This window comes from Salmo salar, chromosome 09 (assembly GCF_965601325.2).
Source record: "Salmo salar chromosome 09, fSalSal1, whole genome shotgun sequence".
In the NCBI taxonomy this organism is placed as follows: Eukaryota; Metazoa; Chordata; class Actinopteri; order Salmoniformes; family Salmonidae; genus Salmo; species Salmo salar.
Genome location: NC_138299.1, coordinates 67,819,964 through 67,841,876, shown reverse-complemented (window position 1 = coordinate 67,841,876; position 21,913 = coordinate 67,819,964). Strand labels below are relative to the sequence as shown.

Here is a 21,913-nt window from a genome sequence, read left to right as displayed (position 1 = left end):
TGATGTGCCATTGGAAGTCATTAAATATGATGTGGGCTCCACCCTTCCCCCTTACAAGGATGGTGAGGACAAAATGGTCAAGTAGTGGGCTGAAGTCATGAACACTGGAAAGTCCCCAGGCTTGAACCAGGTTGTACTAGGGGCTTTCTCCGTCTTCCATGGTCCTATGGTGGAGTCTTAATTTAGTGTGATGGGAGACATCATAGACCAGAAGAGCACCAACATGAACATGGCTACCTTCAATGCCATTCAGACCACCAAATATGTCCTCAGGTCCAGGACTCTGACTGTCATACAGATGCTCCAGAGAGACAATGTCAAGTTGAGCAAGGTTGACAAGGGACTCTGTAAGAACATTCATACTGTTGGAACAAAGGACAAAGATCAGAGATGGGAGAACCTGGTGAAGAAGAAGAGGAGGCAGGAGTATGGTTACCAGTGAACATCCAGTGGCCAGCAGACCAGGAGGACTGTAGTGGATGAGGAGAAGCAGGCCAGACTGAGGCAAAAAGGAAGAAGGCTCAAGTGTGGGCTATAGGTTTAGGCGAGTGTAGACTAGATTCTGCGAGTGATAACCTGTTACTGTTATGTTTATTATATTGACGCTGGTATTTTATTGTCTGGTCCTCGCCCACTGTCATTGTTCCTGTTCCACTGGCTGAGATGGAAAACAAACAGAGAAGGTGGCTGCTAATGGGTGAGTTTAGGCTAGATACAGGCTATTCAGAATGTATTCAGACCCCTTCACTTTTCCACATTTTGTTACGTTACAGCCTTATTCTATAATGGATTAAATAGTTTTTTCCCCTCATCAATCTACACACAATACCCCATAATTACAAAGCAAAAACAGGTTTTTAGACTTTTTTTGCGAATTTATAAAAAAATGTAAAACTGAAATGTCACATTTGCATAAGTATTCAGACCCTTTATTGAAGCACCTTCAGCAGTTTTCTTGCCTAGCACACTTGTATTTGGGGAGTTTACCCATTCTTCTTTACTGATCCTCTCAAGTTCTGTAAGGTTGGATGGGGAGCATCACTGCACAGCTATTTTCAGGTCTGTCCAGATAATATTTTTTTACCTTTATTTAACTAGGCAAGTCAGTTAAGAACACATGTTTATTTACAATGACAGCCTACCAGGGAATAGTGGGTTAATTGGCTTGTTCAGGGGCAGAACAACAGATTTGTAGCTTGTCAGCTCGGGGATTTGATCCAACAGCCTTTCGGTTACTGGCCCAATGCTCTAACCACTAGGCTACCTGCCACCCCATGTGCAATCTGGTTAAAGTCTGGGCTCTGTCTGGGCCACTCAAGGACATTCAAAGAGTTAGGGTCATTGTCATGTTGGAATGTGAACCTTAGTCCCAGTCTGAGGTCCTGAGTGCTCTGGAGCAGGTTTTGATCAAGGATCTCTCTGTACTTTGCTCCGTTCATCTTTACCTCAATCCTGACTAGTCCCCTAGCTATCTAGCTACATGTCTAAACAAAAGACTCCACTTTGCCAGATGATTACATGACTCATCAAGTCAGCCTGGTGAACATGTGAACTACACTCACTCTGTTTAGCACATGGCCTCACATGTGAATCCTTAAAGAGATGGGTGAGGCTAAGGCTTAAGAGGATGTGAATGATCCTGAATGAGTGTAGACAAAGAAGAGCTCTCCAGTAGGTGTACCAAAATATTCAAGGGCTATTTTCTCAAAGTGGGGTTACAAGTTTTTCAACTTTCAAAGCAGAATTACTTTCAAAGCAGAATTACTTTCCCATTGTTCCTCAACTGCAGTGTATGATATACAATTTTGTATCTCTGAGTTTGTACTTTTATTCAATGTTAAAAAACACAATTTAAGATTTTGCAACAGAAGACCAAAAATAGGTGGTCTGTCACAAATGCATGTCCTCAACAAGAGGAGGGGAGACCGAGATTATCATGACATGATAAACCTTAAACCCAGACCAAACATTTTCTGGTAGATGTTTTCTAAGACCCCTTTTCCATCTGTTTATCCAGAAATTGTTGAAAAATGTATCTATGCCTTCATTTCCCAAAAACATAGACACTTAGCTTTCATTTGACACCCAATTTGATATGCTCCTGTGGACTTCACATGTTGGTGCTCATGGGTCCTTTTTGACCATCACTATTTGCAGAGACAAGGGCCTATGGCAATAATGTGCATGATCTAAGCCAAAGATACGTGCATATAAAGTTACAGCTCTTACCGTCCGATTCACTCTAATCAGTTGAACACAATCTGTTGTGGATAGGCATGTCACAGCTGTACACTTTTACGCATTTAAATATGGATTCCTTGACGAAAAACATGCGTCGGTGCAAAACACATTATATTATGCATGTACAGTACCAGCCAAAAGTATGGACACACCTACTCATTCAAGGATTTTTCTTTATTTTTTCTATTTTCTACATTGTAGAATAATAGTGAAGACATCAAAACTATGAAATAACACATATGGAATCATGTAGCAACCAAAAAAGTGTTAAACAAATAAAAATATATTTATTATTTGAGATTCTTCAAACTAGCCACCCTTTGCCTTGATGACAGCTTTGTATATGTGTTATTTCATAGTTTTGATGTTTTCACTATTATTCTTCAATGCAGAAAATAGTAAAAATAAAGAAAAAACATTGAATGAGTAGGTGTGTCCAAACTTTTGACTGGTACTGTAGATCTCAGTATCAAGGCATGCATTTGAAACGAGGCAATCAATGCCAGACAAGGATGATCTAGGGATAAAGTGACACTGTAAAACAACTGAGCACGTCAGGATCTTCATCTGCGATCCATTCTGCTCATTACCCTGCTCTTATTTCACGATGCGGGAGCAGCGGATTGACTCGACGCCATTACAGTATTTGAGCGGGCTTGCGCTGCCGCATGCCACACTACCGTTTTTAATACAATTTCCAGTTACAACCAATCGGAGGAGCCCAACGTATGACAGCTGTGGTAAAGCGATAAATCATGAAAAATAAGAGGGGAGGCAGGGAAAAAAAACTCTTGCATGTAATTATGACTTTACCATGCACAATGCCACTCGGCTCGCAGCCACGCTCGCTCTTTGATTGCCGTCGTCACACACCTCATGACAACAGACCCAGGTGTGTGTGTGTGAGGGCCCGACCATATGGTACATTATCCTGGCCTTTAGCAGTCCTTTTCTCCCTGCTATTGTGCACGAGGAAAAAAGGAACACACAAAAACACCTACCATCTGCTGCGTGCATCAACTATATCATTGCCTGACCCTAAATGACAATGGATTATTATATTTAGAAGTAAGATATTAGTAATATTAGTATTATTTTATATGTCATAGTTATTTATTTATAGTGGTGCTATGCATGGGGGGTGATTGGAATAATACATTGAATTAATCAAACTATACCTGTGTGATGTGAGTTGATGCATTGCTTCCATTTAAGTGTTCTGAGGATATGTTGGATTACACTAAATATGTTTTATATCCATTGATTTTGGTCTTACCCTTTAGTGTTTGACAACATGCCATATTAACCAGAGTGTAGAGACTGTTGAAATGACAATGACAAAGTGGGAAATCAAACCAATCACAGAAGCGCTGATTTTACCTGGAGCATATGTTACATAAGACACATCTCTTCTAATATAAACGTGTCTTTGAGGGGCACACTTCGAAATGTTATTTGTTTGAACTAATTCCTGTAAAATGGTAATCTATTCTGATAGAACTAGAGAGCATGTTGTAAATGGTTCTCCAAAAATCTGAGAATAAATATCTAATCTCTGTGAGTCATTATGAGAATTTCACTGCAATAATTTCAGTGGCAGTACAAAGCAACTCAAATTCATCCTGTACATGTACCTTCCCCTGAAAGTGAGAACCATAAGTATGATAGGTTAATTATTTTTGCACCCAAATGACTGGTAATTCAAGGTCTAGCCTGGCCTCTCAGTGAAAAACAGTTGGCACATTACTTCCCTATATTTTAGTAAATGGCTGCTGCTGACTATAGGTAGGGTGGAGAGTCATTTAGCTGCTGACTATAGGTAGGGTGGAGAGTCATTTAGGAGGAATTATCATTCCTCCTAATACCTCCTTGTATAAATCGGTGTGAATTCCATTTCACATTTCAAAACTACCAATAGGAAATTACAATGAGATTATTCATATTGGGCTGAATTGGGACAGTGTCTCTGATGAACAGCCATAGAATCCAAGTCTCTGGAAATCCATTCAACAGACAACATTATTACACTGTTTGACTTTCTAGGGGTTCCAGAGGATGTAGGATACATCACAGACACTAAGAAGAAAGGGATTGTCGGGAGGGGGGAGACAACGTGGAGGGGGAAATGGGAGAAGGCGAATTTGAGGGTGGAGACAATATGGTGGAAATCCATGAGTTAGCAAATAATCCCATTCTCCATCAGCACAATGTACGAGCCACAGGCAGCGCTCAAACGGCTTTAGCCTTGAGTCAGAAATAGTTCCTCTGTTATCATGTCCAGTGTTTAAAAGCCACTTAAAGTGCCTGCAGAATCTGTGTGGAAGGAGGCTCCCACTCACACAATGTTAAAAGTGCAACTCTACAGTAGCTCCCATGTAAGGGCCAAAATACAGCAAGGCAAATGCCATTGCTATCTTTCACTTCTATGGAAATATCTTTAATAATTTATCACATCGCTTCCTCAATGTATTTATTGTTTGTCTTTGTTATTCCCATTTTCTTGACACCAGTAACATTTGTATTATCTACTTCACAGAAACCATTATTAGCTAGCATGCTAAACGCTTAAAAACATCAGCCATTTTAGTTTCTCATCTTGTTTTTCATTTCATTTTTATATAACCCTTATTTTACCAGGTAAGTTGACTGAGAACACATTCCCATTTACAGCAACGACCTGGTTAATAGTGACGGGAGAGGATGGGTGACGAATGAGCTAATTGTAAGCTGAGAATGATTAGGTGACCGTGATGGTATAAGGGCCAGATTGGGAATTTAGCCAGGACACCAAGGTTAACACCCCTAGTCTTACAATAAGTGCCATGGGATCCTTAGTGACCACAGAGACTCAGGACTGGTGCTACCTTCTGTTTATCATCTATGCATAGTCACTTTAACTAATCCTACATGTACTTATTACCTCAAATAGCCCGACTAACCGGTGCACCCACACATTGACTCTGCACCGGTACCACTTGTATATAGCCTCGCTACTGTTATTTTTTACAGGTTTTTTAATTTACATTTTTTAAACATATCTATTAGTTACCTAGTACTTATTTTTTACTTAAAAACTGCACTTTTGGTTAAGGGCGCACATGAAAAATAAACTTTGATTTGATTTGGCCCTCCAACACCTTCCAGTCAAGTGGTAAAACGTTGTCAATATTCATGAACTAACTCATAAAGGCATTATTTAAATTCTCCACTACTGTTTAATTATTTTACAAATGTCATATTTTGGGCAATGACTATGTGAAAGTGAATTTAGAATTCGTTGCAACACACCTATATAGCTATATTGATAATAACTTTATTCTGACATTTATATAATCCTTGCTTTTGCGTTGATAAAAACAAGACCTCTATAAAGTGACTTGTCTTTTTATGGCCTGTATTGGTGCTCAACAGCTTTAAAATGCGGAGGCCTATCTCTCGCCAGACAGAAAAATACGATTTCCTTTCAGATTAACAGACACAGTTCTTGTAAACGACTGAGCGTTCCCATCATTGGGAGGCTCAGAGGCTGCTATCTTCTCTACAATACATTCTGTCCATTACAATGGTTCATTTGCTAAATTCGTTCATTCATGCTTATCTTTGTGAGGAAATTCTGATTGAGTATTGGTTGCCACTTTTTCTCAATCACTCCAATATGCATGACCCTGTTAGTTTTTTGGAACCAGTTGTACAAACTACCCCAATTACATGCAAGTGTACTTCTCAGCATAACATAAAGTTAGATTACCGATATTGTACCCATTTATAGTACATTAATTTTATTTAAGAGTACATTGTGCAGAGATTAACCAACCGCCACTCAGTTGTAGTGGCCCATGGTAAAAACACTAATCCCCCATATTTGATTGTAAGTAGAACAGGTGAAATTCTCTGTATCCAAATTTTGAATAAATAAGCAAGTACTCATATGGCTCACATCTCACAGTGTACAGTACAATGCCTACCTTAGGAATATTCCAGTTTCAAAAGCTAGATGTCTATAATCAACTGAACCAACTGAACAGAGAGGATTAAGCAATGTGGAAATGAGAAGACTATCTAGGACAGCTCCACTGCAGTCCTTGGTGACGCATCAGCAGCATCCCTTAAATTAAATCCCAGGTTGGTGTACATGCTAAGAAACGTGCATGTCACTTACAATACAAGTGCTATTACAAGGAATCAGTGTCCATCACTATGATAGCATATGATGCTTGCACTTCTTGAGGTAATGAGGATAAATATGAATGATAAGGATAAATTAAACAGGTACTTTCACATTCTATGATATTGTCAATCACAATCCTTCTGACGTTGAACACAAGCCTCATGTCTTCCACTGCACTATCAACAACGTTATATGTTATAACTGGCCATAATCTCATACAGTACAACACAGATTAAATGTGCTAGTCATGTAGGAAAACATTTAATGGTGGCCACATTGACAGACATTGACAGACAATGGAGTCTCTGCTGTTATAAAGTTTCTTCTAGCATGCACTTTTCCTACCAGTTCTGACTTTGCTGTTAACTACTTTGTTGAGGGAAAATGTACTTGTTGCAATTGTGATATGTTGTTGTCTCACCTAGCTATTTTAAGATCAATGCACTAACGTAAATTGGTCTGGATAAGAGTGTCTGCTAAATAACTAATATGTAATGTAAAATGTTATCTTCCCCCATTCCACCCACCCATTGTAAGCAGTGTAATAACTGTGATAAGCGCACATTGAACACCTATTTTGACTTGCTGCTCACATCGCTGCAAACATGACAACTGTTCTAAATGTTAGCATAGCAGGGAAAGTGCTGTAAGATGAGGGATGTATTTCAACCTTCATTGTGCATTAGATGGGAGTAATCTTTATCATGGCAGACCTGGTGATTTCCCCCAGTAATGACACCATGCGGTTCCCAGATTTTCTGAATCAGTCTCTGTCTGGGCTCCAAACCTGTTCCAAGCATTTGGCCAGAGCATTCCACATCCAGCTGTTGCTTCGCTTAACATATTCCGAGTTTGCTAAGTGACCTAGCTCTGTCAAAAAACTGGCTTAGGGATTCACTTTTGTCTCTGTTAGATGCACACACATTACATGTTCATATTTTTTTATGTATGTAAATTGTAAAGTCTTTTGTGTAAGATTAGCTATCGCCATTGCAATCATCAAATGAGGATCCTAATAAATCAAAATCAAAGATCTGTGCTCGGATTCTGTTTTTCTACTGACATTCTCTGGAAGTAGCAGTCCTGTAAAACCAAATGTCTAATTTAGATTTGAATACAGGAATGCATTGCTGGAACTGAAGTGTCAAAAAGGTCAGCTAGCTAAATGTCAACAGTGGGATCTATAAATCAAGGGTTTTGTTTTGGATGGTCACAGATGAACCGATACTGACCACAAAGGATGATGGTCTCCCTTTGGTCTCAGCTGGGCTCTGCAACGGTGGCACGGCCACTCAAGATACTGCTTCTGCCTACACAGGTGGAGTCCCCCAGGGGAGTGTTCTGTGCCCACCACTGTTTTCTGCACCTGTTCTTTCAATCTCCTAAATATTCAGAAAGAATTACTGAAGCGATACAGTAATACATATCCACCAAGCTAAAGTGCATAGAATGTAAAAGAAAAATGGAAAATGGAAATAGCAACAAAAAAATGAATGGAGATATACAGTGCATTCGGAAAGTATTCAAACCCCTTGATTTTTTCAACATTTTGTTACATCACAGTCTTATTCTAAAATCGATTAAATAAATAAAAATCCTCATCAGTCTACACACAATACCATAAAAAGACAAAGCAAAAAATGATATTTAGAACACTTTAAAAATGTATTTAAAAAAAACAGATACTTCATTTACATAAGTATTCAGACCCATTGACATGAGACTCAGAATTGAGCTCATCCTGTTTCCATTGTTTATCCGTGAGATGTACCTGCAACTTGAATCGAGTCAACCTGTGGTAAATTAAATTGATTGGACATGATTTGGAAAGGCTGTCGATATAAGGTCCAAAAGTTGACAATGTGTCAGAGCAAAAACCAAGCCATGAGGTTGAAGGAATTGACCGTATGGCTCCGAGACAGGATTGTGTAGAGGCAAAGATCTGGGGAAGGGTACAAAAAAATGTCTGCAGCATTGAATGTGCCGAAGAATACAGTGCCCAACATCATTTTTAAATGGAATACATTTGGAACCACCAAAATTCTTCCTAGAGCTGGCTGCCCGGCCGATTGAGCAATCGGTCGAGAAGGGCCCTAGTCAGAGAGGTGACCAAGAACACGATGGTCACTCTGACGGGGTTCCTCTGTGGAGATGGGAGAACCTTCCAGAAAGGCAAACATCTCTGTAGCATTCCAACAATCCCTTTATGGTAGAGTGGCCAGACGGAAGCCACTCCTAAGTAAAAGGTACATGACAGCCCGCTTGGAGTTTGCCAAAAGACACCTCTGGTCTGAAGAAACCAAGATTGAACTCTGTGACCTGAATGCCAAGAGTCACGTTGGGAGGAAACTGGGCACCGCTCATCACCTGGCCAATAACACCCCTATGGTGAAGCATGGTGGTGGCAGACTAGTCAGTGTAAAGGGAAAGATGAAAGAAGCAAAGTACAGAGAGATCCTTGATGAAAACCTCAGACTGGTGCGAAGGTTCACATTCCAACAGGACAACAACCCTAAGCACACAGCCAAGACAACGCAGGAGTGGCTTCGGGACAAGTCTCTGAATGTCCTTGAGTGGCCCAGCCAGAGCCCGAACTTGAACCCGATCGAACATCTCTGGAGATACTTGAAAATAACTGTGCAGTGACATTCCCTATCCAACCTGACAGAGCTTGAGAGGATCTGCAGAGCAGAAAGGGAGATACTCTCCAAATATAGGTGTGCCAAGCTTGTAGCATGTTACCCAAGTAGACTCAAGGCTGTAATCACTGCCAAAGGTGCTTCAACAAAGTACTGAGTCTATGACTTTAGTGACTTTGGACACACCTACCCATTACATGGTGTTTCTGAATTTGTCCTATTTTCTACATTGTAGAATAATAGTGAATACATCAAAACAATTAAATAACACATATGGAATCATGTAGTAACCAAAAAATGGTTAAACTAAAAAAATATATTTTATATTTGAGATTCTTCAAAGAAGCCAGACTTTGCCTTGGTGACAGCTTTGCATTCTCTCAACCAGCGTCATGGGGTAGTCACCTGGAATGCATTTCCGTTAACAGGTGTGCCTTGTTAAAAGTTATTTTGTGGAATTTCTTTCCTTAACCTCTATGGGCTAGGTGGGACGCTAGCGTGCCACCCGTGGTGCACTCCATCAACAGCAGGTGCATTTCAAGAGCGGCAAATTTGAATCCAAATAAATGTCAAAATTCCAATTTTTCAAACATACAACTATTTTACACCCTTTGAAAGATAAACATCTCCTTAATCTAACCACGTTTTACGATTTCAAAAAGGTTTTACGGCGAAAGCATAAATTTAGAGTATGTTAGGACAGTACATTTACAAGAGTTGTGTGTAATGTTTTGTCAAGTCAAAGACAGGGTCACCAAAACCATAAAACCAGCTAAAATGATGCACTAACCTTTTACAATCTCCATCAGATGACACTCCTAGGACATTATGTTAGACAATGCATGCATTTTTAGTTCTATCAAGTTCATATTTATATCCAAAAACAGCGTTTTACTATGGCATTGATGTTGAGGAAATCGTTTCCCTCCAATAACCGGCAGTCAAGTCAGCGTCACAAATTAAATAATTAAAATTAGAAAACATTGGTAAAATATTATATTGTCATTTAAAGAATTATAGATTTACATCTCTTGAACGCAATCAACTTGCCAGATTTAAAAATAACCTTACTGGGAAATCACACTTTGCAATAATCTGAGCACTGCGCCCAGAAAAATACGCGTTGCGATACAGACTAGACGTCATGTTGGGGAGATCTAAAATCGAAAATACTATGTAAATAATCCATTACCTTTGATTCTCTTCATCAGATGTCACTTCCAGGTATCACAGGTCCATAACGAATGTAGTTTTGTTCAAAAAAGCTCATCATTTATGTCCAAAAATCTCCGTCTTGTTAGCACATGATCTAAGCCAGCCGGACTTCTCGTCATGAACGAGGGGAAAAAATATATTTCCGTTCGTTCAAACATGTCAAACGTTGTATAGCATAAATCATTAGGGCCTTTTTTAACCAGAACATGAATAATATTCAAGGTGGACGAATGCATACTCTTTTATAACGTATTGGAACGAGGGTACCCAACATGAACTCGCGCGCCAGGTGTCTAATGGGACATCATCGTTCCATGGCTCTTGTTCGGTCAGATCTCCCTCCAGAAGACTCAAAACACTTTGTAAAGGCTGGTGACATCTAGTGGAAGCAATAGGAAGTGCCAAAATATTCCTCAGCCCCTGTGTTTTTCAATGGGATAGGTTTAAAGTCAATACAACACATCAGGTATCCACTTCCTGTCAGAAATGTCTCAGGGTTTTGCCTGCCAAATGAGTTCTGTTATACTCACAGACACCATTCAAACAGTTTTAGAAACTTTAGAGTGTTTTCTATCCATATATAATAAGTATATGCATATTCTAGTTACTGGGTAGGATTAGTAACCAGATTAAATCGGGTACATTTTTTTTATCCAGACGTGCAAATTAACCCTAACAGGTTAATGCGTTTGAACCAATCAGTTGATTTGTGACATGGTAGGGGTATACAGAAGATAGCCCTATTTGGTAAAAGACCAAGTCCATATTATGGCAAGAGCAGCTCAAATAATCAGGGACACGACAATACATCAATACTTTAAGACATGAAGGTCAGACAAGAACTTTGAACGTTTTTTCTAGTGCAGTCACAAACACCATCAAGCGCTGTGATGAAACTGGCTCTCATGAAGAACTCCACAGGAAAGGAAGACCCAGAGTTACCTCTGTTGCAGAGGATAAGTTCATTAGAGTTACCAGCCTCAGATTTTGCCACCCAAATAAATGCTTCTCATAGTACAAGTAACAGACACATCTCAACATCAACTGTTCAGAGGAGACTGTGTGAATCAGGCCTTCATGGTCGAATTGCTGCAAAGACGCTCTTATCCAGAGCAACTTACAGTAGTGAGTGCATACATTTCATTAAAAAAAAAAATCCGTACTGGTCCCCCGTGGGAATCGAACCCACAACCTTGGCGTTGAAAACACCATGCTCTACCAACTGAGCCTCACGGGACTACCACTACTTAAGGTCACCAATAATAATAAGAGAATCTCAACATACAAGAATCTCAAGTATAAAGTGTAACACCTTGTTAAACACCTTTTTGCTAACTACATGATTCCATATGTGTTTTTTCATAGTTTTGATGTCTTCACTATTATTCTACAATGTAGATAATAGTAAATATAAATAAAAAGCCTTGAATGAGTAGGTGTGTCCAAACTTTTGACTGGTACTGTAGGTCCTGGATGTCAGGAAGCTTGGTACTGGGCCTTACGCATTATCCTCTGTAGCACCTTACGGTCAGATGCCAAGCAGTTGCCATATCAGGTGGTTCTCTCCCTGGTGCAGTTGAAGAACTTTTTGAGGATCTGGGGACCCATGCCAAATCTTTTCAGTCTCCTGACGGGGAAACTGTGTTGTTGTGCCCTCTTCACAACTGTCTTGGTGTGTTTGGACACCAAGGAACATGATCCTCACAAACTTTTACAGATGCACAATTGAGAGCATCCTGTTGGGCTGTATCACAGCCTGGTACGGCAACTGCACCGCCCGCAACCACAGGGCTCTCTAGCAGGTGGTGCAGTCTGGCCAATGCATCTTCCCTCCAGGACACCTACAGCACCCGATGACACAGGAAGGCCAAAAAGATCATCAAGGACATCAACCACCCGAGCCATGGCCTGTTCACTCCGCTATCATCCAGAAGGCGAGGTCAGTACAAGTGCATCAAAGCTGGGACCGAGAGACTGAAAAATAGCTTCTATCTCAAGACCATCAGACTGTTAAATAGCCATCACTAGCCGGCTACTACCCGGTTACTCAACCCTGCACTTTAGAGGCTGCCGCCCTATATACATAGACATGGAATCACTGGTTACTTTGATAATGGAACACTAGTCACTTTAATAATGTTTACATGTTGCTTTACTCATTTCATATGTATATACTGTATTCTATTCTACTGTATTTTAGTCAATGCTACTCCAACATTGCTTGTCCTAATATTTATATTTTTCTTAATTCCATTATTTTACTTTTAGATTTGAGTTTATTGTTGTTAATTGTTAGATATTACTGCACTGTTGGAGCTAGGAACACAAGCATTTAGCTACACCCGCAATAACATCTGCTAAATATGTTTATGTGACCAATAAAATGTGATTTGATTTGAACAGGTAAATGGGCCACTTATCTTTACAATAAAATAAAATAAACAGGGTTTCTGTGAAGTGATGCAGACTGCCGACAGAGTATTTGTGTGTAAGCTTAAATTGACAAAATCAGTGAAGAAACATCAGCTCTCTGTTCTGCATGTGAACCGCTTGTGAACCCCTCAGTTAAGAAGAGATCCTGAGAGGTATTGGATTGTTACAACAACCCAAAATTAGGCAAGACATACTTAACTGGAAAAAAAACATATAGATGATAAGCATCTTTCATCGTTCTGAATGCAAACTGTGATATATGTTTGTTCTGTGCTGATGACCATTGAACAGCACAATTTATTTCAATTTCTAATTTTTTTCACCTTTATTTAACCAGGTAGGCTAGTTGAGAACAAGTTCTCATTTTCAACTGCGACCTGGCCAAGATAAAGCACAGCAATTTGACACATACAACAACACAGTTACACATGGAATAAACAAAACATACAGTCAATAATACAGTAGAAAAAAGAAAAAAAAACGTTTATATACAGTGAGTGCAAATGAGGTAAGTTAAGGCAATAAATAGGCCATGGTGGCGAAGTAATTACAATATAGCAATTAAACACTGGAATGGTAATAATTAACACTTAGGCATTATTCCAGTATGTACAAATTGTTTCAAGTACATGTTGTACTTTTGGCCATCATCCACACCGACACATTTGATTTTAAGTCTTGCACTTCTTCGGGAATATGTTCCCCGCAGACAAGACAACTTGCAACTAAAATGAAATGGTGTGAGCCACTCAAGGTTGAATTCTTTGTGCAGCTAATGAGACAGACAAATGAGAATTGAACTGCAGTGTGGGGATGCTAGTGCTTGGCCCTCTATAACAATCAATAACAATGGGCCTACAGCTTATGAAGAACCGCAAATTATAATCTTAAACATAAAACTCATCATCAAGCGATCAAAAAAATAATGTGTTTTATATTCTTGGAGAAAAATGCAGGTGGCTCTTAGAGCTGGTTTTGTTCTCTATGCTGGCAGTGCCAACGCTGACTGTGGCATTCCCACTCTGAGAGTATACCTCCCGCTACCAGCCATATTATCTCCTCCATCTTGAAACAGCGCTCCCCTCTTTCAACAAAGTAGTACATGCAAGATTATCTGACCTCAACACTGCCGAGAAGACATTTGGGCAGTGCCCAAGTGAAGTATACACAGAACTGGAAATAAACACTTATTTGCAAGGTTCGCTGAGACAGATTGTCAATTACCTGGTTGCCTGGCTAAAGCATTGTGCTTCTGTGGGAATTCAAACTGGTGGTTTTGATCACATCTGTGGTATGGCCTCATGATTAACATGATTAAGTCAACTAAGCAATACACTATTTTTCTTATTTGACCTTTATTTAATCTTTTGATGTTTCAATTATTGGGTCTGATTTATTTCAACTGTGTGAGGATAAATTCCCCACATCTTGATAACATTCCCATTACAGCTAAAATTAAAATTGTAATAGCTAAGGAGACAATTACTCCTACATGCAGACAGGACGTGAATCAGGCGACATTCTGCCAATCAACACGGTGAAAGGATTACTCGATCACTCAGGGGTTTTAAAATATCCCCATTGAATGACAGCAAGATGGATTGTTGCCAACCGTGCAACATCTCAAATTAGCCATGCAAGGCTTCCTCACTTTCTAATCAACAATCTAATGACAAGACCCTGTCTGATGGTCGTAACCAACATCCTCCATGACGTCCTGCCGTGCTCTCCATCATGGCAAGGGTCAATTTACACAATACAATTGAGTTGGAGGTTGGCTGTTGCAATCTGTCTCTTGCTATCTGAAGAGGCCCTGAATTGATCCTGACAAGTGAACCAAAATTAAGATTACTAGTGTTAATTAAATGACAAAACATTGAATTACAAAACAGTAGCTTTAACAAACATAATCACACCTATTAATTTGACCATCATTTCTATAATGTTATTATAATAATTCAGGGACCTCATGATATGATATCACAATACTTATTTGCCGATACAATATGTACTGTGATTATATATGTATCACGATTATATACTGTATGTATTGTGATTAAATATTGAGATTTTATTGGGATTCGATGTTCCGAACATATTGTTCACTATATGTCTGACGCAGAGGAACAAGAGAGAGCCATAATGCAAATAACTGTTGATCAGTCATGGAAATAAAAGTGCTGAAAATATACTGGCACACCATTGAAAAAGAAGATTGAGGCCAAGCTGTAGGAGGAGAAATACAGAGGTTTTGGGGCTTGTACAGACGACTAGCGCTCGCTAACGCTAACTATCTAGCTACCTTTTTTTAGAGAACCGATACTTGTAGTCATAGAATCAAAATAATATAATCAAAAAGAATATTGCGATACTCTACTGTATCGATCCCCCCCATCCCTAATATGCACAGGTTTTGCATTTATGTCACCAAGTTATTACTGTGTAATTACATGGTCCAGTTGTAATTACTGTACTTAACCCAAATGGTCTTATAGCCAGGAGGCAATAGTGTTATCATTTACAAACTAGCCAGTCATATGAACACTCCTTGTAACCAGCTGGATTGTCCATTATTGCCTGAGATAAGCTTATGCATTGTGAAGACTGGTTAGTTAAGTAATGAAGTGAAACCAACACATGTACAACGACCTATTCTCCCATTTACTTGATGGGTGCATTGACCTAATTCAATATCAATGTGGATGGCAAAATGTCCAGTACACCTCTTCAGCGTCTCATCCCGTCAGCGGGATCAAAATCCAGCGAAAAATCATATCGCCAATTAGCATTAAAAAAAAATCATCATTTAAAAAAAAATATATATATTTTTTTTTTTTTTTTAGATACACCTCTCCTGAATCGACCCACGTCGTCCGATTTCAAAAAGGTTTTACAGGAAAAGCAAATCATTAGATTATGTTAGATGAGTCCATCGTAAAAAGCAGCTTCATAGCCATTTTCCGACCAACCACTTGCATCACATATAATCAAAAAACAGCTAAATGCAGCACTAACCTTTTACAAACTTCATCAGATGGCACCCCTAGGACATCATGTTATACAATGCATGCATTCTTTTGTTCAATAAAGGTCATATTTATATATAAAAACAGCATTTTACATCTCTGTCTGACGTTGAATAAATAATTTCCCCTCAAATGCGTCCCGGTAAACAATGCTACATTTCCCTAAATTACTATCCTATAACGATTTTTTAAATGTATATTGTCAATCTAACATTTATAGATGAATATCTCTTGAGAACACCTGTCATACCAGATTTTAAATTAACTTTACTGGGTAATCACACTTTGCAATAAAAGGAGATGCGATACTCAGAAAATGAGCTAATATACAGAGCTCGGCGCCATCTTGGAAACAATCGCATGTCACATCTCATCTTGTATAATATTGTCAATAATCGCCTACCTTTAGTTGTCTTCATCAGAAAGCATCCCAGGTCCACAACAGATGTATTTTCGGTCAAAAAGTCCATACTTCACGTTCCATTAGCCTGCTGTTGGTAGCGCGTCCTATGGCTCTCTCCAAGCGCAGGGCTGAAGTTCCGGATAAAATGAGATTCTCCCGCCTGTAGGTTCGTTCAAACATGTCAAACGTTGTAAAACATTAATATTCAGGGCCTGTAACACCAAGAGAGCCAATAAGATTCGAGGGGGATGATTTCATGGCCTTTAAAACCGTTTCCAAAGGTAGGGGTAGCCCTGGCCGCCGGCGTCATAATGGTGATGGCCCATCCCCTGTGACCAATTTCCAACTCGTCTCATTCAATGAGACTGGCGACATCTAGTGGAAGCAATAGGAAGTGCTCACTGAACCATTGTTAACGGTGTGATTAATAAGGAAAGATGAGAAGTCGAGTCCACAATTCAGAATTCCACTTCCTGTTTCAATCGGTCTCGGGGTTTTGACTGCCATTTGAGTTCTGTTATACTCACAGACACCATTCAAACAGTTTTAGAAACTTTAGAGTGTTTTCTATCCATATATAATAAGTATATGCATGCCCTAGCTTCTGAGTTTGATTAGTAGGCCGTTGAAAATGGGAACGATTTTTTTTCAAAATGCGCTGTGGCGCCCCCTATCCTAGGGTATCCTCAAGAGGTTTTAAAAGGTTCCAATCTCATGACCAACATGTGACTACTCGTCAAAATATATATACACAGTACTAGTCAAATGTTTGGACACACCTACTCATTCAAGGATTTTTCTTTATTTTTTACTATTTTCTACATTGTAGCATAATAGTGATGACATCAAACTATGAAATAACACATGGAATCATGCAGTAACCAAAAAAGTGTTAACCAAATCAAAATATATTTACATTTCAGATTGATTAAAGTAGCTACCATTTGCCTTGATGATAGCATGGCAAACGCTTTGCATTATCTCAACCAGCTTCATGAGGTAGTCACCTGGAATGCATTTCAATTAACATGTGTGCCGTGTTATAAGATAATTTGTGGAATTTCTTCAGGGACTGGGACACTAGTCAGGATCAAGGGAAAGATGAACGGAGAAAAGTACAGAGAGATCCTTGATGAAAACCTCAGACTGGTGCGAAGGTTCACATTCCAACAGGACAACAACCCTAAGCACACAGCCAAGACAACGCAGGAGTGGTTTCGGGACAAGTCTCTGAATGTCCTTGAGTGGCCCAGCCAGAGCCCGGACTTGAACCCGATCAAACATATCTGGAGATACTTGAAAATAGCTGTGCAGTGACACTCCCCATCTAACCTGACAGAGCTTGAGAGGATCTGCAGAGTAGAATGGGAGATACTCCCCAAATACAGGTGTGCCAAGCTTGTAGCGTGTTACCCAAATAGACTCGAGGCTGTAATCACTGCCAGAGGTGCTTCAACAAAGTACTGAGTCTAAGACTTGGGTGACTTAGGACACAACTACTCATTGCATGGTTTTTCTTAATTTTTCCTATTTTCTACATTGTAGAATAATAGTGAAGACACCAGAACAATTAAATAACACATATGGAATCATGTAGTAACAAAAAATTATTAAACAAAAAAAATATATTTTATATTTCAGATTCTTCAAAGAAGCCACACTTTGCCTTGGTGACAGCTTTGCACACTCTTGGTATTCTCTCAACCAGAGTCATGAGGTAGTCACCTGGAATGCATTTCAATTAACAGGTGTGCCTTATTAAAAGTTATTTTGTGGAATTTCTTTCCTTCTTAATGCGTTTGAAACGATCAGTTGTGTTGTGACGAGGTAGGGGTATACAGAAGATAGCCCTATTTGGTAAAAGACCAAGTCCATATTATGGCAAGAGCAGCTTAACTCTTCCGCTAGCGGAACACCTGCTCCAATATCCAATGATAGGCGTGGCGCGAATTACAAATTCCTCAAAAATACAAAAACTTCAATTTTTCAAACATATGACTATTTCACAGCATTTTAAAGACAAGACTCTCCTTTATCTAACCACACTGTCCGATTTCAAAAAGGCTTTACAGCGTAAGCAAAACATTAGATTATGTCAGCAGAGTACCCAGCCAGAAATAATCAGACACCCATTTTTCAAGCTAGCATATAATGTCACAAAAACCCAGAAGACAGCTAAATGCAGCACTAACCTTTGATGATCTTCATCAGATGACACACCTAGGACATTATGTTATACAATACATGCATGTTTTGTTCAATCAAGTTCATATTTATATCAAAAAACTGCTTTTTACATTAGCATGTGACGTTCAGAACTAGCATACCCCCCGCAAACTTCCGGGGAATTTACTAACAATTTACTAAATTACTCACGATAAACGTTCACAAAAAGCATAACAATTATTTTAAGAATTATAGATACAGAACTCCTCTATGCACTCGATATGTCCAATTTTAAAATAGCTTTTTGGTGAAAGCACATTTTGCAATATTCTAAGTACATAGCCCAGCCATCACGGGATAGCTATTTAGACACCCGGCAAGTTTAGCCTTCACCAAAATCAGATTTACTATAAGAAAAATGTTATTACCTTTCCTGTTCTTCGTCAGAATGCACTCCCAGGACTTCTACTTCAATAACAAATGTTGGTTTGGTCCAAAATAATCCATCGTTATATCCAAATAGCGGTGTTTTGTTCGTGCGTTCCAGACACTATCCGAAATGGTAAATCAGGGTCGTGCGCATGGCGCATTTCGTGACAAAAAAATTCTAAATATTCCATTACCGTACTTCGAAGCATGTCAACCGCTGTTTAAAATCAATTTTTATGCAATTTATCTCGTAAAAAAAACGATAATATTCCGACCGGGAATCTGCTTTTCGGTAAATAGAGGGAAAAACAGAAAGACGGGGGCGGCCAGTGCACGCGCCTAAGCCCTTTGTCCTCTGATAGACCACTTAGCAAAAGCGCTCGTGTGTTTCAGCCAGGGCTTTGAATTACGTCATTCAGCTTTTTCCCGGGCTCTGAGCGCCCATGGAAGCCGTAGGAAGTGTCACGTAATAGCAGAGATCCTTTGTAATGGATAGAGATGACAAAGAAGGCAAAGAAATGGTCAGACAGGGTACTTCCTGTACAGAATCTTCTCAGGTTTTTGCCTGCCAAATGAGTTCTGTTATACTCACAGACACCATTCAAACAGTTTTAGAAACTTTGGAGTGTTTTCTATCCAAAGCTAATAATTATATGCATATTCTGGGCAGGAGTAATAATCAGATTAAATCGGGTACGTTTTTTATCCAGCCGTGAAAATACTGCCCCCTAGCCATATCAGGTTAAATAATGAAAGAGACACGACAATGCATCAATACTTTAAGACAACGTTTCTTAAAGTGCAGTCGCAAAAACCATCAAGCGCTGTGATAAAACTGGCTCTCATGAAGAACTCCACAGAAAAGGAAGACCCAGAGTTACCTCTGCTGCAGAAGACAAGTTCATTAGAGATACCAGCCTCAGAAATTGCATGCCACATAAATGCTTCACAGAGTTCAAGTAACAGACACATCTCAACATCAACTGTTCAGAGGAGAATGTGTGAATCAGGCCTTCATGGTCAAATTGCTGCAAAGAAACCACTACTTAAGGACACCAATAATAAGAAGAGACTTGCTTTGGCAAGAAACACAAGCAATGGACATTTTCCAGTGGAAATCTGTCCTTTGGTCTGATGATTTCAAATGTGAGATTTTTGGTTCTAACCGCCGTGTCTTAGTGAAACTCAGAGTAGGTGAACGGATAATCTCAGCATGTGTGGTTCCCACCGTCAAGCATGGAGGAGGAGGTGTGATGGTGATTTTCTGGTGACACTGTCAGTGATTTATTTAGAATTCAAGGCACGCTTAACCAGCATGTCTACCACTGCATTCTGCAGATTTACTCCATCCCATCTGGTTTGCGCTTAGTGTGACTATTATTTATTTTTCAACAGGACAATGACCCAAAACACACGTCTTTGTCCAAGAAAGAGGGTGATGGAGTGTTGCATCAGATGACCTGGCCTCCACAATAACCCAACCTCAACCCAATTGAGATGGTTAGGGATGCGTTGGAACACAGAGTGAAGGAAAAGCAGCCAACAGGTGCTCACCATATGTGGGAACTCCTTCAAGACTGTTGGAAAAGCATTCCTCATGAAGCTGGTTGAGAGAATGCCAAAAGTATGGAAAGCTGTTGTCAAGGGAAAGGGTGGCTACTTTGAAGAATCTCAAATATAACATATATTTTGATTTCATTAACACTTTATTGGTAACTACATGATTCCATCTTGTTATTTGATAGTTTTGATGTTTTCACTATTATTCTACGATGTAGAAAATAGTACAAATAAAGAAAAACCCTTGAATGAGTAGGTGTGTCCAACCTTTTTCTAGTACTGTATGTACAGTATTTATAGTTGAGCAATAACAAGAAAGCAATAACTGTGACTAAAGACAATTATGATGCATCTATGCATCTATGTGATCAGTTCAACTGTGGTAGTCCAGCTGGAATATGTCTGATAGCTACAATGTAAATGGTAATGATCCAGCCAAATCCTCAGGAGTAAAACAAAAAAGTGTTTAATCTTCAACTCAAAATCTCCACTTATGTATGTATCTATATCTTATTAACAGAAATCACTGTTGTTGCTGTAAATATGGGTAGAATACAACACAATTTACATGTGAAATAATGAGCAAACATTGTTCCTCTGTAATAACACTAATGTGTCATTATGTATGAAAAGTTACATTGTATCCACAGTATTATCTGTTTTAATGAACTTTGCATTTTTGCTTCAAGTGTTGTTGACAATATATTTGGATCTAAAAGAGAATGTATTTGCCAGAGACCAAGAGACTGTGTTTTGTATTATAATGGATGTATCAAACCAAATGTAGAACAATTTAGTTTCCCAATGTCAATGTTCCTTATGGAGAGCCACATTTTACAAATGTGGAGGACACTGCACGAGATGGACGATGACTTCTGTTCCTGTTTAATGCCTATAGTGCTATAGGACATTTTGATAAAAATTTAGTGTGATTCTTGCCCTTTAAACACACATTCCCTCACACACACACCTCGTATTATCTGAGGCAAAGTTGGGCTTGCTGTACATTGCCGTCACTCTGTGCCAATAGAGCGAAGATTTCACTCTGTAGTCAGGATGAGAAAAAAGGCACGAAAACCATTTTCTCGAAGAAAATCGAAATCTCGGGCTACAAGCCCTATCATCTGGCTTTGTAAATAAAGAGATCTACAGAGGGGTGAGAGGAAGAATAAATCTGCACTTTTTTCGGAAGAGCATCTGCTGTCTGTTGCTCAGGTTGCTCACAACTGCGGGAGGAGATGGCATCTGACTCGAAAAAAGCTGAAATTGTAAATCTCATCAATGAGTCGTGACAGACAACATGGAGTGCTGTGCTCTATCAACTGCTAGGTAATGATCAAGTACTATGTAATTTGCAGATTTTTTTGCTGTCATAATACTGTCCATGAACATTACAAAGACGACCCTTTTGTCATGCAACAACTCTCCCCACCATCCCTTCAAGGAACGGGATGTTGAATATATATTTTCCTTCTCCCTCCCTCGCTCTCCTCCTCTCTCCCTCTATCACTGTTTAATCGGTACAACCATCCAGCTGCTGTTTTCATGTCTCTTCAAAGATTTTCTCCCCCCAACCAACTTGAAATATTTCGCTTATTGTTCTTTCAACAATAGCTTACAAACACAAATAATG

The 21,913-nt window shown here is 39.3% G+C and overlaps 1 protein-coding gene and 1 non-coding gene across 2 annotated transcripts in view; both read right to left on the bottom strand.

The window, feature by feature from the left end:
• Nucleotides 1–21,913, bottom strand: part of LOC106611587 (leucine-rich repeat and immunoglobulin-like domain-containing nogo receptor-interacting protein 2) — a 470,887-nt gene that overhangs the window by 432,093 nt on the left and 16,881 nt on the right. The window lies entirely within an intron of this gene.
• On the bottom strand, nucleotides 11,427–11,502 carry trnae-uuc (transfer RNA glutamic acid (anticodon UUC)). Its single transcript has one exon. It is a non-coding gene; the product is annotated as a tRNA-Glu (tRNA).